Source organism: Rutidosis leptorrhynchoides, chromosome 3 (assembly GCF_046630445.1).
Source record: "Rutidosis leptorrhynchoides isolate AG116_Rl617_1_P2 chromosome 3, CSIRO_AGI_Rlap_v1, whole genome shotgun sequence".
In the NCBI taxonomy this organism is placed as follows: Eukaryota; Viridiplantae; Streptophyta; class Magnoliopsida; order Asterales; family Asteraceae; genus Rutidosis; species Rutidosis leptorrhynchoides.
The window spans coordinates 237,155,457-237,170,441 of record NC_092335.1 but is presented as its reverse complement, the minus strand read 5'-3'; positions in this window follow the sequence as shown (position 1 = coordinate 237,170,441).

Here is a 14,985-nt window from a genome sequence, read left to right as displayed (position 1 = left end):
AATCCTCAACCAACCGACCAAGGTTAATTATAGTCAATGGTGTTTCCGCCAAGGAAGCAAAATATTGGGAGGATTACCAATTCTCCGATGAATCGGATTCCGACGAGAATTCCGATGATGTTATAGAAATTACCCCAACTGAATTTAAAAAGGCAAAGAAAATAATAAGGGAAAGGGCATAAAAATAGAGAAATCTAATTCCAACCCCGATGAACTTTATATTTATCGTCAACCCCCGAAGTCCTTAAGTTGTAACAATGACCCGGGAACCTCTAAACCACCAGGTTTTTCTAGACCAATGTGGAAAACGACGGCTCGTATTAGGGGAACATCATATATCCCTAGAAACTTGGCAAAACGAACCAAAACCGAAGAAGAAGAAACGAGCAAGTCGGAATAAGATAGTTGTATTCGTGTGGTGTAATATATGTAATATAGTGTGCTTATGCTTTATGATATATGTAAAAATTGCTTGTATTAATAAATTTTTTTTTATGAATCTAACTCTTGTCTATTTTACAGTTTAAAAACACAAAATGGATAGACAACCCAATATTTTAAGAGACCTACCCGGAGACATGATTGATGAAATCTTGTCTAGAGTCGGCCAGAATTCCTCGGCACAACTATTTAAGGCGAGATCAGTTTGTAAGACATTCGAAGAACGTTCCAAGAATGTCTTGGTTTATAAGAGACTTTCGTTTGAAAGATGGGGGATATCACATTGGGAAACCCATAAGTTACGATGTGTTTACTTTGACGCATATATTGCGGGGAACCCAAATGCTATTTTTCGCAACGGGTTAAGAAATTATTTTGACTCAATATATCCGAATATTGGACTTCGTGATTTAGAAAAAGCGGGTAACATGCAACATAAAGAAGCATGTTATGCTTACGGATTAGTAATGTTCGCTTCTCACCAAAGTGAGAACAAGAACATCGGGCTACAACTATTAAACAAAACGTTTCCACAAGTGACGGAGTCGGTAATTGGGGTAAGAAATGAGGTTTTTAGATTGTTACGGGACTGTTGGACATTACATAACCCTCGTCCCTTTGACGACGTTACAACACGCTGTCTTATCAACGACCATAACAGTTATATTCCACAAGACCAAGGATGGGAAGTAGTCCTAGTAAAACCAGAATGCATGACTTGTTTCTGGACGTATGAATTACGTGTCTTTATTGCCTTTGCTGAACGACTTGTGTACTAGCTAGAATTATCTTCACAACTATCTTGTATCAAAGTTATTGTGTGCTATATTTCATGCTTTATGTAAAATTAGCGGTATTGTAAGTTTGTAAAATATTGTATAAAAATTTGAACGCGAAATATTATTATAATCAGTTTTTCATATAGAATTGTAGTAGTTGAATTGTATATTAGCTACTAAGTATGAACTTAACGGGTAGGTACTACCCGAATTTAAACTTATAAAACGCTAATATGAAGAAAAAGCTTTTATAAATGAGTTCATATTATGCTATGAAATACTATTAACTACTCTTAATATTCTGTATGATTAACTTGTTCCATTTGACTATTTTGAAGGAAATGGCACCGACTACTCGACACACCGTGAATATGAATGAAGAGGAATTCCGTACTTTTCTAGCTTCAAACATAGCCGCAGTACAGGCTGCACTACATACCAACAATAACCTTGGATCTAGCAGTACAGGAAATCGTGTAGGATGCACCTACAAAGAATTCACTGCCTGCAAACCGTTGGAATTTGATGGAACCGAAGGACCGATCGGATTGAAACGGTGGACCGAGAAGGTCGAATCGGTGTTTGCCATAAGTAAGTGTACTGAAGAGGACAAAGTGAAGTACGCTACGCATACCTTCACAGGTTCTGCGTTAACATGGTGGAATACCTATCTAGAACAAGTGGGACAAGACGATGCGTACGCACTACCGTGGTCAGCATTCAAGCACTTGATGAACGAGAAGTACCGTCCCAGAACCGAGGTCAATAAGCTCAAGACAGAACTTAGAGGGTTACGAACCCAAGGATTTGATATTACCACGTACGAAAGACGATTCACAGAATTGTGCCTATTGTGTCCGGGAGCGTTCGAAGATGAGGAAGAGAAGATCGACGCATTTGTGAAAGGATTACCGAAAAGAATCCAAGAAGATATAAGTTCACACGAGACCGCCTCTATACAACAGGCATGTAGAATGGCTCACAAATTAGTGAACCAGATTGAAGAAAGAATTAAAGAACAGACAGCTGAAGAGGCCAATGTGAAGCAAGTCAAAAGAAAGTGGGAGGAAAACGGTGATAAGAATCACCAATACAACAACAACAATTACAACAATAATCGCAACAATTATCCCAACAATCGCAACATCAATCACAACTACAACAAACGGCCCAACAACAACAACAACAACAACAGCAACTACAACAATCATCCCAACAATAATAATAACCGCAACAACAACAACAATCAGAAGCAGCTATGCCAAAGGTGTGAAAAGTATCACTCGGGGTTCTGCACCAAATTTTGCAACAAGTGTAAAAGAAATGGTCATAGCGCGGCGAAGTGTGAGGTCTACGGACCAGAGGTTAATAGAACGAAAGGAACAAATGATGTCGGAACGAGTAATGGCGGAGCAAGTAGTGTCGGAGCAAGTTATGCCAATGTAGTTTGTTATAAATGTGGAAAATCAGGCCACATTATTAGAAATTGCCCGAACCAGGAGAACACGAATGGACAAGGCCGCGGAAGAGTTTTCAATATTAATGCGGCAGAGGCACAGGAAGACCCGGAGCTTGTTACGGGTACGTTTCTTATTGACAATAAATCTGCTTACGTTTTATTTGATTCGGGTGCGGATAGAAGCTATATGAGTAGAGATTTTTGTGCTAAATTAAGTTGTCCATTGACGCCTTTGGATAGTAAATTTTTACTCGAATTAGCAAATGGTAAATTAATTTCAGCAAATAATATATGTCGGAATCGAGAAATTAAACTGGTTAGCGAAACATTTAAGATTGATTTGATACCAGTAGAGTTAGGGAGTTTTGATGTGATAATCGGTATGGACTGGTTGAAAGAAGTGAAAGCAGAGATCATTTGTTACAAAAATGCAATTCGCATTATACGAGAAAAAGGAAAACCCTTAATGGTGTACGGAGAAAAGGGCAACACGAAGCTACATCTTATTAGTAATTTGAAGGCACAAAAACTAATAAGAAAAGGTTGCTATGCTGTTCTAGCACACGTCGAGAAAGTACAAACTGAAGAAAAGAGCATCAATGATGTTTCCATTGCAAAAGAATTTCCCGATGTATTTCCGAAAGAATTACCGGGATTACCCCCACATCGATCCGTTGAATTTCAAATAGATCTTGTACCAGGAGCTGCACCAATAGCTTGTGCTCCTTACAGACTCGCACCCAGCGAGATGAAAGAACTGCAAAGCCAATTACAAGAACTTTTAGAGCGTGGTTTCATTCGACCAAGCACATCACAGTGGGGAGCTCCTGTTTTGTTTGTCAAGAAGAAAGATGGTACATTCAGGTTGTGTATCGACTACCGAGAGTTGAACAAACTTACCATCAAGAACCGCTACCCACTACCGATAATCGACGACTTATTTGATCAACTACAAGGCTCGTCTGTTTATTCAAAGATTGACTTACGTTCCGGGTATCATCAAATGCGGGTGAAAGAAGATGATATTCCAAAGACTGCTTTCAGAACACGTTACGGTCATTACGAGTTTATGGTCATGCCGTTTGGTTTAACTAATGCACCAGCTGTGTTCATGGACCTTATGAACCGAGTGTGTGGACCATACCTTGACAAGTTTGTCATTGTTTTCATTGATGACATACTTATTTACTCAAAGAATGACCAAGAACACGGTGAATATTTGAGAAAGGTGTTAGAAGTATTGAGGAAGGAAGAATTGTACGCTAAGTTTTCAAAGTGTGCATTTTGGTTGGAAGAAGTTCAATTCCTCGGTCACATAGTGAACAAAGAAGGTATTAAGGTGGATCCGGCAAAGATAGAAACTGTTGAAAAGTGGGAAACCCCGAAAACTCCGAAACACATACGCCAATTTTTAGGACTAGCTGGTTACTACAGAAGGTTCATCCAAGACTTTTCCAGAATAGCAAAACCCTTGACTACATTAACGCATAAACGGAAGAAATTTGAATGGAATGATGAACAAGAGAAAGCGTTTCAGTTATTGAAGAAAAAGCTAACTACGGCACCTATATTGTCATTGCCTGAAGGGAATGATGATTTTGTGATTTATTGTGACGCATCAAAGCAAGATCTCGGTTGTGTATTAATGCAACGAATGAAGGTGATTGCTTATGCGTCTAGACAATTGAAGATTCACGAACAAAATTATACGACGCATGATTTGGAATTAGGCGCGGTTGTTTTTGCATTAAAGACTTGGAGGCACTACTTATATGGGGTCAAAAGTATTATATATACCGACCACAAAAGTCTTCAACACATATTTAATCAGAAACAACTGAATATGAGGCAGCGTAGGTGGATTGAATTATTGAATGATTACGACTTTGAGATTCGTTACCACCCGGGGAAGGCAAATGTGGTAGCCGATGCCTTGAGCAGGAAGGACAGAGAACCCATTCGAATAAAATCTATGAATATAATGATTCATAATAACCTTACTACTCAAATAAAGGAGGCGCAACAAGGAGTTTTAAAAGAGGGAAATTTAAAGGATGAAATACCTAAAGGATCGGAGAAACACCTTAATATTCGGGAAGACGGAACCCGGTATAGGGCTGAAAGGATTTGGGTACCAAAATTTGGAGATATGAGAGAAATGGTACTTAGAGAAGCTCATAAAACCAGATACTTATTACATCCTGGAACGGGGAAGATGTACAAGGATCTCAGGAAATATTTTTGGTGGCCGGGTATGAAAGCCGATGTTGCTAAATACGTAGGAGAATGTTTGACGTGTTCTAAGGTCAAAGCTGAGCATCAGAAACCATCAGGTCTACTTCAACAACCCGAAATCCCGGAATGGAAATGGGAAAACATTACCATGGATTTCATCACTAAATTGCCAAGGACTGCAAGTAGTTTTGATACTATTTGGGTAATAGTTGATCGTCTCACCAAATCAGCACATTTCCTGCCAATAAGAGAAGATGACAAGATGGAAAAGTTAGCACGACTGTATTTGAAGGAAGTCGTCTCCAGACATGGAATACCAATCTCTATTATCTCTGATAGGGATGGCAGATTTATTTCAAGATTCTGGCAGACATTACAGCAAGCATTAGGAACTCGTCTAGACATGAGTACTGCCTATCATCCACAAACTGATGGGCAGAGCAAAAGGACGATACAAACGCTTGAAGACATTCTACGAGCATGTGTTATTGATTTCGGAAACAGTTGGGATCGACATCTACCATTAGCAGAATTTTCCTACAACAACAGCTACCATTCAAGCATTGAGATGGCGCCGTTTGAAGCACTTTATGGTAGAAAGTGCAGGTCTCCGATTTGTTGGAGTGAAGTGGGGGATAGACAGATTACGGGTCCGGAGATTATACAAGAAACTACCGAGAAGATCATCCAAATTCAACAACGGTTGAAAACCGCCCAAAGTCGACAAAAGAGCTACGCTGACATTAAAAGAAAAGATATAGAATTTGAAATTGGAGTGATGGTCATGCTTAAAGTTGCACCTTGGAAAGGCGTTGTTCGATTTGGTAAACGAGGGAAATTAAATCCAAGGTATATTGGACCATTCAAGATTATTGATCGTGTCGGACCAGTAGCTTACCGACTTGAGTTACCTCAACAACTCGCGGCTGTACATAACACTTTCCATGTCTCAAATTTGAAGAAATGTTTTGCTAAAGAAGATCTCACTATTCCGTTAGATGAAATCCAAATCAACGAAAAACTTCAATTCATCGAAGAACCCGTCGAAATAATGGATCGTGAGGTTAAAAGACTTAAGCAAAACAAGATACCAATTGTTAAGGTTCGATGGAATGCTCGTAGAGGACCCGAGTTCACCTGGGAGCGTGAAGATCAGATGAAGAAGAAATACCCGCATCTATTTCCAGAAGATTCGTCAACACCTTCAACAGCTTAAAATTTCGGGACGAAATTTATTTAACGGGTAGGTACTGTAGTGACCCGAACTTTTCCATGTTTATATATATTAATTGAGATTGATATTTACATGATTAAATGTTTCCAACATGTTAAGCAATCAAACTTTTTAAGACTTGATTAATTGAAATATGTTTCATATAGACAATTGACCACCCAAGTTGACCGGTGATTCACGAACGTTAAAACTTGTAAAAACTATATGATGACATATATATATGGATATATATATAGTTAACATGATACTATGATAAGTAAACATATCATTAAGTATATTAACAATGAACTACATATGTAAAAACAAGACTACTAACTTAATGATTTTTAAACGAGACATATATGTAACGATTATCGTTGTAATGACATTTAACTGTATATATATCATACTAAGATATATTATATATCATAATATCATGATAATATAACAATTTAACATCTCATTTGTTATAATAAATAATGGGTTAACAACATTCAACAAGATCGTTAACCTAAAGGTTTCAAAACAACATTTACATGTAACGACTAACGATGACTTAACGACTCAGTTAAAATGTATATACATGTAGTGTTTTAATATGTATTTATACACTTTTGAAAGACTTCAATACAATTATCAAAATACTTCTACTTAACAAAAATGCTTACAATTACATCCTCGTTCAGTTTCATCAACAAATCTACTCGTATGCACCCGTATTCGTACTCGTACAATACACAGCTTTTAGATGTATGTACTATTGGTATATACACTCCAATGATCAGCTCTTAGCAGCCCATGTGAGTCACCTAACACATGTGGGAACCATCATTTGGCAACTAGCATGAAATATCTCATAAAATTACAAAAATATGAGTAATCATTCATGACTTATTTACATGAAAACAAAATTACATATCCTTTATATCTAATCCATACACCAACGACCAAAAACACCTACAAACACTTTCATTCTTCAATTTTCTTCATCTAATTAATCTCTCTCAAGTTCTATCTTCAAGTTCTAAGTGTTCTTCATAAATTCCAAAAGTTCTAGTTTCATAAAATCAAGAATACTTTCAAGTTTGCTAGCTCACTTCCAATCTTGTAAGGTGATCATCCAACCTCAAGAAATCTTTGTTTCTTACAGTAGGTTATCATTATAATACAAGGTAATAATCATATTCAAACTTTGGTTCAATTTCTATAACTATAACAATCTTATTTCAAGTGATGATCTTACTTGAACTTGTTTTCGTGTCATGATTCTGCTTCAAGAACTTCGAGCCATCCAAGGATCCATTGAAGCTCGATCCACTTTTTTCTTTTCCAGTAGGTTTATCCAAGGAACTTAAGGTAGTAATGATGTTCATAACATCATTCGATTCATACATATAAAGCTATCTTATTCGAAGATTTAAACTTGTAATCACTAGAACATAGTTTAGTTAATTCTAAACTTGTTCGCAAATAAAAGTTAATCCTTCTAAATTGACTTTTAAAATCAACTAAAAACATGTTCTATATCTATATGATATGCTAACTTAATGATTTAAAACCTGGAAACACGAAAAACACCGTAAAACCGGATTTACGCCGTCGTAGTAACACCGCGGGCTGTTTTGGGTTAGTTAATTAAAAACTATGATAAACTTTGATTTAAAAGTTGTTATTCCGAGAAAATGATTTTTATTATGAACATGAAACTATATCCAAAAATTATGATTAAACTCAAAGTAGAAGTATGTTTTCTAAAATGGTCATCTAGACGTCGTTCTTTCGATTGAAATGACTACCTTTACAAAAACGACTTGTAACTTATTTTTCCGACTATAAACCTATACTTTTTATGTTTAGATTCATAAAATATAGTTCAATATGAAACCATAGCAATTTGATTCACTCAAAACGGATTTAAAATGAAGAAGTTATGGGTAAAACAAGATTGGATAATTTTTCTCATTTTAGCTACGTGAAAATTGGTAACAAATCTATTCCAACCATAACTTAATCAACTTGTATTGTATATTATGTAATCTTGAGATACCATAGACACGTATACAATGTTTCGACCTATCATGTCGACACATCTATATATATTTCGGAACAACCATAGACACTCTATATGTGAATGTTGGAGTTAGCTATACAGGGTTGAGGTTGATTCCAAAATATATATAGTTTGAGTTGTGATCAATACTGAGATACGTATACACTGGGTCGTGGATTGATTCAAGATAATATTTATCGATTTATTTCTGTACATCTAACTATGGACAACTAGTTGTAGGTTACTAACGAGGACAGCTGACTTAATAAACTTAAAACATCAAAATATATTAAAAGTGTTGTAAATATATTTTGAACATACTTTGATATATATGTATATATTGTTATAGGTTCGTGAATCAACCAGTGGCCAAGTCTTACTTCCCGACGAAGTAAAAATCTGTGAAAGTGAGTTATAGTCCCACTTTTAAAATCTAATATTTTTGGGATGAGAATACATGCAGGTTTTATAAATGATTTACAAAATAGACACAAGTACGTGAAACTACATTCTATGGTTGAATTATCGAAATCGAATATGCCCCTTTTTATTAAGTCTGGTAATCTAAGAATTAGGGAACAGACACCCTAATTGACGCGAATCCTAAAGATAGATCTATTGGGCCTAACAAACCCCATCCAAAGTACCGGATGCTTTAGTACTTCGAAATTTATATCATATCCGAAGGGTGTCCCGGAATGATGGGGATATTCTTATATATGCATCTTGTTAAAGTTGGTTACCAGGTGTTCACCATATGAATGATTTTTATCTCTATGTATGGGATGTGTATTGAAATATGAAATCTTGTGGTCTATTGTTACGATTTGATATATATAGGTTAAACCTATAACTCACCAACATTTTTTGTTGAGGTTTAAAGCATGTTTATTCTCAGGTGAATACTAAGAGCTTCCGCTGTTGCATACTAAAATAAGGACAAGATTTGGAGTCCATGTTTGTATGATATTGTGTAAAAACTGCATTCAAGAAACTGATTTCGATGTAACATATTTGTATTGTAAACCATTATGTAATGGTCGCGTGTAAACAGGATATTTTAGATTATCATTATTTGATAATCTACGTAAAGCTTTTTAAACCTTTATTTATAAAATAAAGGTTATGGTTTGTTTTAAAAATGAATGCAGTCTTTGAAAAACGTCTCATATAGAGGTCAAAACCTCGCAACGAAATCAATTAATATGGAACGTTTTTAATCAATAAGAACGGGACATTTCAACGTACTCATTGGTGTCATTGCGAGGTATTGACCTCTATATGTGACATTTTTAAAAACCTGCATAAGTTTTTATGATACAAACCATAATCTTTATTATAACCAAAGGTTTAAACAACATGATAATGAGTATCGTTTAGTGATAATCTTAGTCTTACAAACTTTACATTTGATAATAACAATATGGTTTCCAACATATTTCACATTACAAATCTTCCGATATGCAGTTTTATTTTTAACACAAATATGCATACTCCAAATCTTGCTTAAATTCGGCATAATGCAGCAGAAGCTTTTATTTATCACCTGAGAATAAACATGTTTGAAATGTCAACATAAAGTTGGTGAGATATAGGTTTAATGCTAGCAGCGTTATAAATATAGACCACAAGATTTCATATACATAAACATTTTAATAAAAATATTCTAAGTGGTTGAGCACTTGATAACCATACTTAAAATTTAATCAACATCTCATATTCCCTTTATTATGAAATCTCACTACACCGTACCAAGTGTAGTCATCGAAACGAAGTACTGTGCAACCTTTGAATACTGGTCGTCCAGTACGGTTGGGGTTGTCAGGCCCGATAGATCTATCAACAGGATTCGCGTTTACAATACCGCATGTAAATAGTAGTTACCAAGTTACAGGGAAGTATGCCAGTGGTACAACTCAACGTAGAATATATATTTTTAATCACTTGTGTCCATAACGTAAATCATAAAATGCATGTATTCTCATCCCGAAATATTTAGAGTTTAAAATGGGACTATATACTCACTTTTTCCTTGAAGATATTTAACACGACTTGGTCTCCGATAGATATCACGAACCTATCCATATATATAATATATCAACATATTTTCTTTTCAAATAATCGTTACATATATATACTTATAATACTTTTAATATCTATTAGTCCGTAGTTAGCAGTCCGATGTTAGTGGTCCACAATTAGTTGCTCAATAAAATAAATAAAGACCCCATCGTATTCATATTGATCGGAATTAATCTCGACCCATGATACCGTGTTGTCAAATGACGTGTTGTGTACATAAAGTACCGTGTTGTCAAATGACGTGTTGCGTACAATCATGAGGTCTTATAATTAATCTTATCGTATTGTTTACGGGTGGTCCTGAAATATGTAAAATCAAATCATGAGTAAATATATATAAAATATCATGTTAATTAGCCAAGATATGATTAGTTTGGTTTTAGTCAAAATATTTTCGTAGCTAAACTAGCTTCGGATACCCGATTTTGTTTTAGTCGTAGTTTCTTCAATACAACTCCATTTTTGTTGGTTCAACTTGCTACTTCCTTGGATCGAGTCATTATTTATGAATATGAACTGTAAATACCTTAGTTTGCATTTGAAATCACAGGTTATAGGTCAAACTTGGGTGAATCTTATGAAAGTGATCATTTCCGTCGTAAAAACAACATCTAGATGATCATTTTTACAAAAATACTTACACCTTGAGTTACACCATGAGATTTTTATATATTAACATATTCATAAGAAATATCATTTTCCAGAATATAAACTTCCAATTCAAAGCTTAAGATAGTTTTTAATTATCCAACCCAAAACAACCCCCGGTTGCACTCCAACGATGTAGATTCAGTTTTAAGGTGTTCTTTGGAAAATCAAGTTGTATCTTGTTAAGTTAGCATATCATTATGATATATTACAGGTCTTGAAGTTTTTTAAAAGTCAAGTTAGAAGGATCTATTTAGTTTGCGAACAAGTTTGAAATCATTCAAACTATGTTCTTGTTGTTAAAATTTGTATATTCTTAATAAGATAGTTATAATTGAACAAGATGATGAACAAAGGTTATACCTCAAGTATGATGAAGGAAGTTACTGAATAAACAAGATATGAACTTGTTCTTGATGACTTGGAAGATTAAGAAGTGAAATCATGAAAGAAACAAAGGTTGTAAGTAAGTTTATATCTTGATTTAAGATAATTAACTTATATGAATTGAATCAAAGTTTACACATAGTTTTACCTTGATTATGAAGTTAGAAACTTATGAAGACCTTGAAGAACACTTGAAGGTTGAAGATGAGAGAGTTTAGAAGATCATTTATCTTGAAATAAAGTTGATATGGAAGTATATGTATGTATATGTAAACGTGTATATGTATGTATATATATAGATTTTAAGTTTTGATTTTTAGCTCATAAGTCTTCCTACTTGATCCCACATGTTGTTGACTAACAAATGCTGCTAAGAGCAGATAATTGAGGTCTAATAATTGGTATTTATCAATAGTAAATACATCTAGAAGCTGCGTATAATACGGGTACATATACCCTAGGTATACGTGTAGAAATCTTGAGGAAACGGAACCAGAATTCAAATATAACTATATTTTGTGAATATACTTTTATTGTTTTATGTATTTAAGCCCTTTAAAAATGATTAAATACGTATTTATATGATACTTGTATAAGCATTATAGATTATAGGTATATATGTCAAAGAACGTTACGTATAGTTACCGTTTAGAAAACTTAAGTTAGTACTCTCAAAGTATACTTATAACTCATTGTTATTAGTACACAATGAGATGTTAAACCATCCTTAGATCATGTTAAATATGTATAAATACGTATATGTACACAATCGTATAATTATCGTATGTTATATAGTTCGTGATATCATCGGTCAAATTGGACGGTCAAACGTTGTGTAAAACTCTTTTCAAAAACACAAGACTCAACAATTTAGATTTCTTATCATGTTACTAATGTTTAATTTATGTAAATATTAATCTCATATGTATAAAACGATCGGAAAAATCCGGGTCGTTACAGTACCTACCCGTTAAATAAATTTCGTCCCGAAATTTAAAAGTTGTACCTATTTTGCGTTCTCGGGAAACAAATGTGGGTACTTTTGTTTCATCTGATCCTCTCGTTCCTAAGTAAACTCGGGACCCCTTCAAGCATTCCAACGAACCTTAACAATTGATATGTTGCTCTGCTTGAACTGTTCAACTTCACGGTCCATGATTTCAACTGGTTCTTCTATGAATTGTAGTTTCTCGTCGACTTGGATTTCTTCAAGAGTAATGAAGTTTTCCTTTGCAAGGCACTTCTTAAGGTTTGAAATGTGAAACATATTATGTACTCCGGCGAGTTGTTGTGGCAACTCGAGTCGATAAGCTACCGGTCCAATGCGTTCGATGATCTTGAACGGGCCTACATACCTTGGGTTCAGTTTACCCCTTTTGCCGAAACGTATTACACCTTTCCAAGGTGACACCTTTAGCATAACCATTTCACCGATCTGAAACTCTAATGGTTTCCTTCGGACATCGGCGTAGCTCTTTTGGTGACTACGGGCTGTTTTCAATCTCTCCTTGATTTGTACTATCTTCTCAGTAGTTTTGTGTATGATTTCGGGACCAGTTAATCGTCGATCTCCTACTTCATTCCAACAGATAAGGGATCTACACTTCCTTCCATACAGTGCTTCGAATAGTGCAGCTTTAATGCTCGCATGATAACTATTATTATACGAGAATTCTGCTAATGGTAGATATTTATCCCATCCATTTCCAAAATCGATCACACATGCCCTGAGCATGTCTTCAAGAGTCTGAATTGTTCTTTCACTCTGCCCGTCAGTTTGCGGATGATATGTGGTGCTCATATCCAAACGAGTTCCCAAGGCCTCCTGTAGTGATTGCCAGAACTTTGATGTAAATCTACTATCACAATTGGATATAATGGAAATAGGTATTCCATGCCTTGAAAAAATTTCCTTTATGTATAATCGTAATAGTTTCTCCATTCTATCCGTTTCCTTTATAGGCAAGAAATGTGCAGATTTGGTAAGACGATCAACTATTACCCAAATGGTGTCATAACCCCATGCAGTCTTGGGTAACTTCGTGATAAAATCCATGGTAATACCATCCCATTTCCATTCTGGGATTTCTGGTTGTTGAAGTAACCCTGACGGCTTCTGGTGTTCTGCTTTGACTTTGGAACAAGTTAAACATTCCCCGACATATGTTGCAACGTCTGTCTTTAAATTAGGCCACCAATAATGTGTCTTAAGATCTTGATACATCTTTCCAACTCCAGGATGTATCGATTATCTTGTCTTATGTGCCTCGTTCAATATCAACTTCCTTAATCCACCCAAATTTGGTACCCAGATACGTTTTGCAAAATATCGAATTCCATCTTCCCGTATAACGAGTTGCTTCTCATACTTCTTCATTATTTCATTTCCTATGTTGTCTTTAGTAAGAGCTTCTCGTTGAGCCTCTTTAATTTGTGAGTTGAGATTCATGCGAATTTTTATGTTCATCACTCGTACTCGAATTGGCTCTCTTTCCTTTCTGCTTAGAGTGTCGGCCACCACATTCGCTTTCCCAGGATGATAGCGAATCTCACAATCATAATCGTTTATCAGCTCGACCCACCTACGTTGCCTCATGTTCTACTATTTCTGATCGAAAATATTTTGAAGGCTTTTATGATCTGTAAACACAGTGCATTTAACCCCATATAAGTAGTGTCTCCATATCTTAAATGCAAACACTACTGCTCCCAGTTCTAGATCATGCTTTGTATAATTTCGCTCGTGAATCTTCAATTGTCGAGATGCGTACGCAATAACTTTCTTTCATTGCATAAGGACGCAACCAAAACCTTGTCGTGAAGCGTCACAATATATCTCAAAATTATCGTTCCCTTCAGGTAACGATAAAATAGGCGTCGTAGTCAACTTCTTCTTCAGTAATTGAAATGCACTCTCCTGCTCAGAAGTCCATTCGTACTTCTTCCCTTTTTGCGTTAACGCTGTTAATGGTTTAGCTATTAGGGAAAAATCTTGAATAAACTTTCTATAATAACCGGCTAAACCCAAAAATTGGCGTATATGCGTTGGTGTCTTAGGAGTCTCTCATTTTTCAATGGCCTCAATTTTAGCTGGATCAACCTGAATTCCTTTGCTACTAACAACGTGGCCAAGAAATTGCACCTCTTTCAACCAAAAAGCACACTTAGAAAATTTGGCATATAACTGTTCTTTTCTTAATAATTCTAATACCAACCTTAAATGCTGCTCATGCTCTTGCTCTTGCTCATTCTTGGAATAGATAAGAATATCGTCAATGAAAATGATAACAAACTTATCCAAATACTGACTAAAAACTCGATTCATGAGGTCCATGAATACAGTTGGCGCATTCGTCAACCCAAACGGCATGACCAAAAATTCGTAATGACCGTATCGTGTCTGGAAAGCAGTTTTTGGAATATCTTCTTCTTTGACACGTAGTTGATGATAGCCCGATCTTAGGTTGATTTTCGAGTAAACACATGATCCTTGCAGTTGATCAAATAAGTCATCAATTCTCGGTATTGGATACCTATTCTGGATAGTTAACTTATTTAATTCACGGTAATCTATACATCCATCTTTCTTTTTAACAAATAAAATTGGAGCTCCCCACGGTGAAGTACTTGGTCGTATGAATCCACGGCCCAGTAATTCTTTTAGCTGACTCTGAAGTTCTTTTAACTCAGA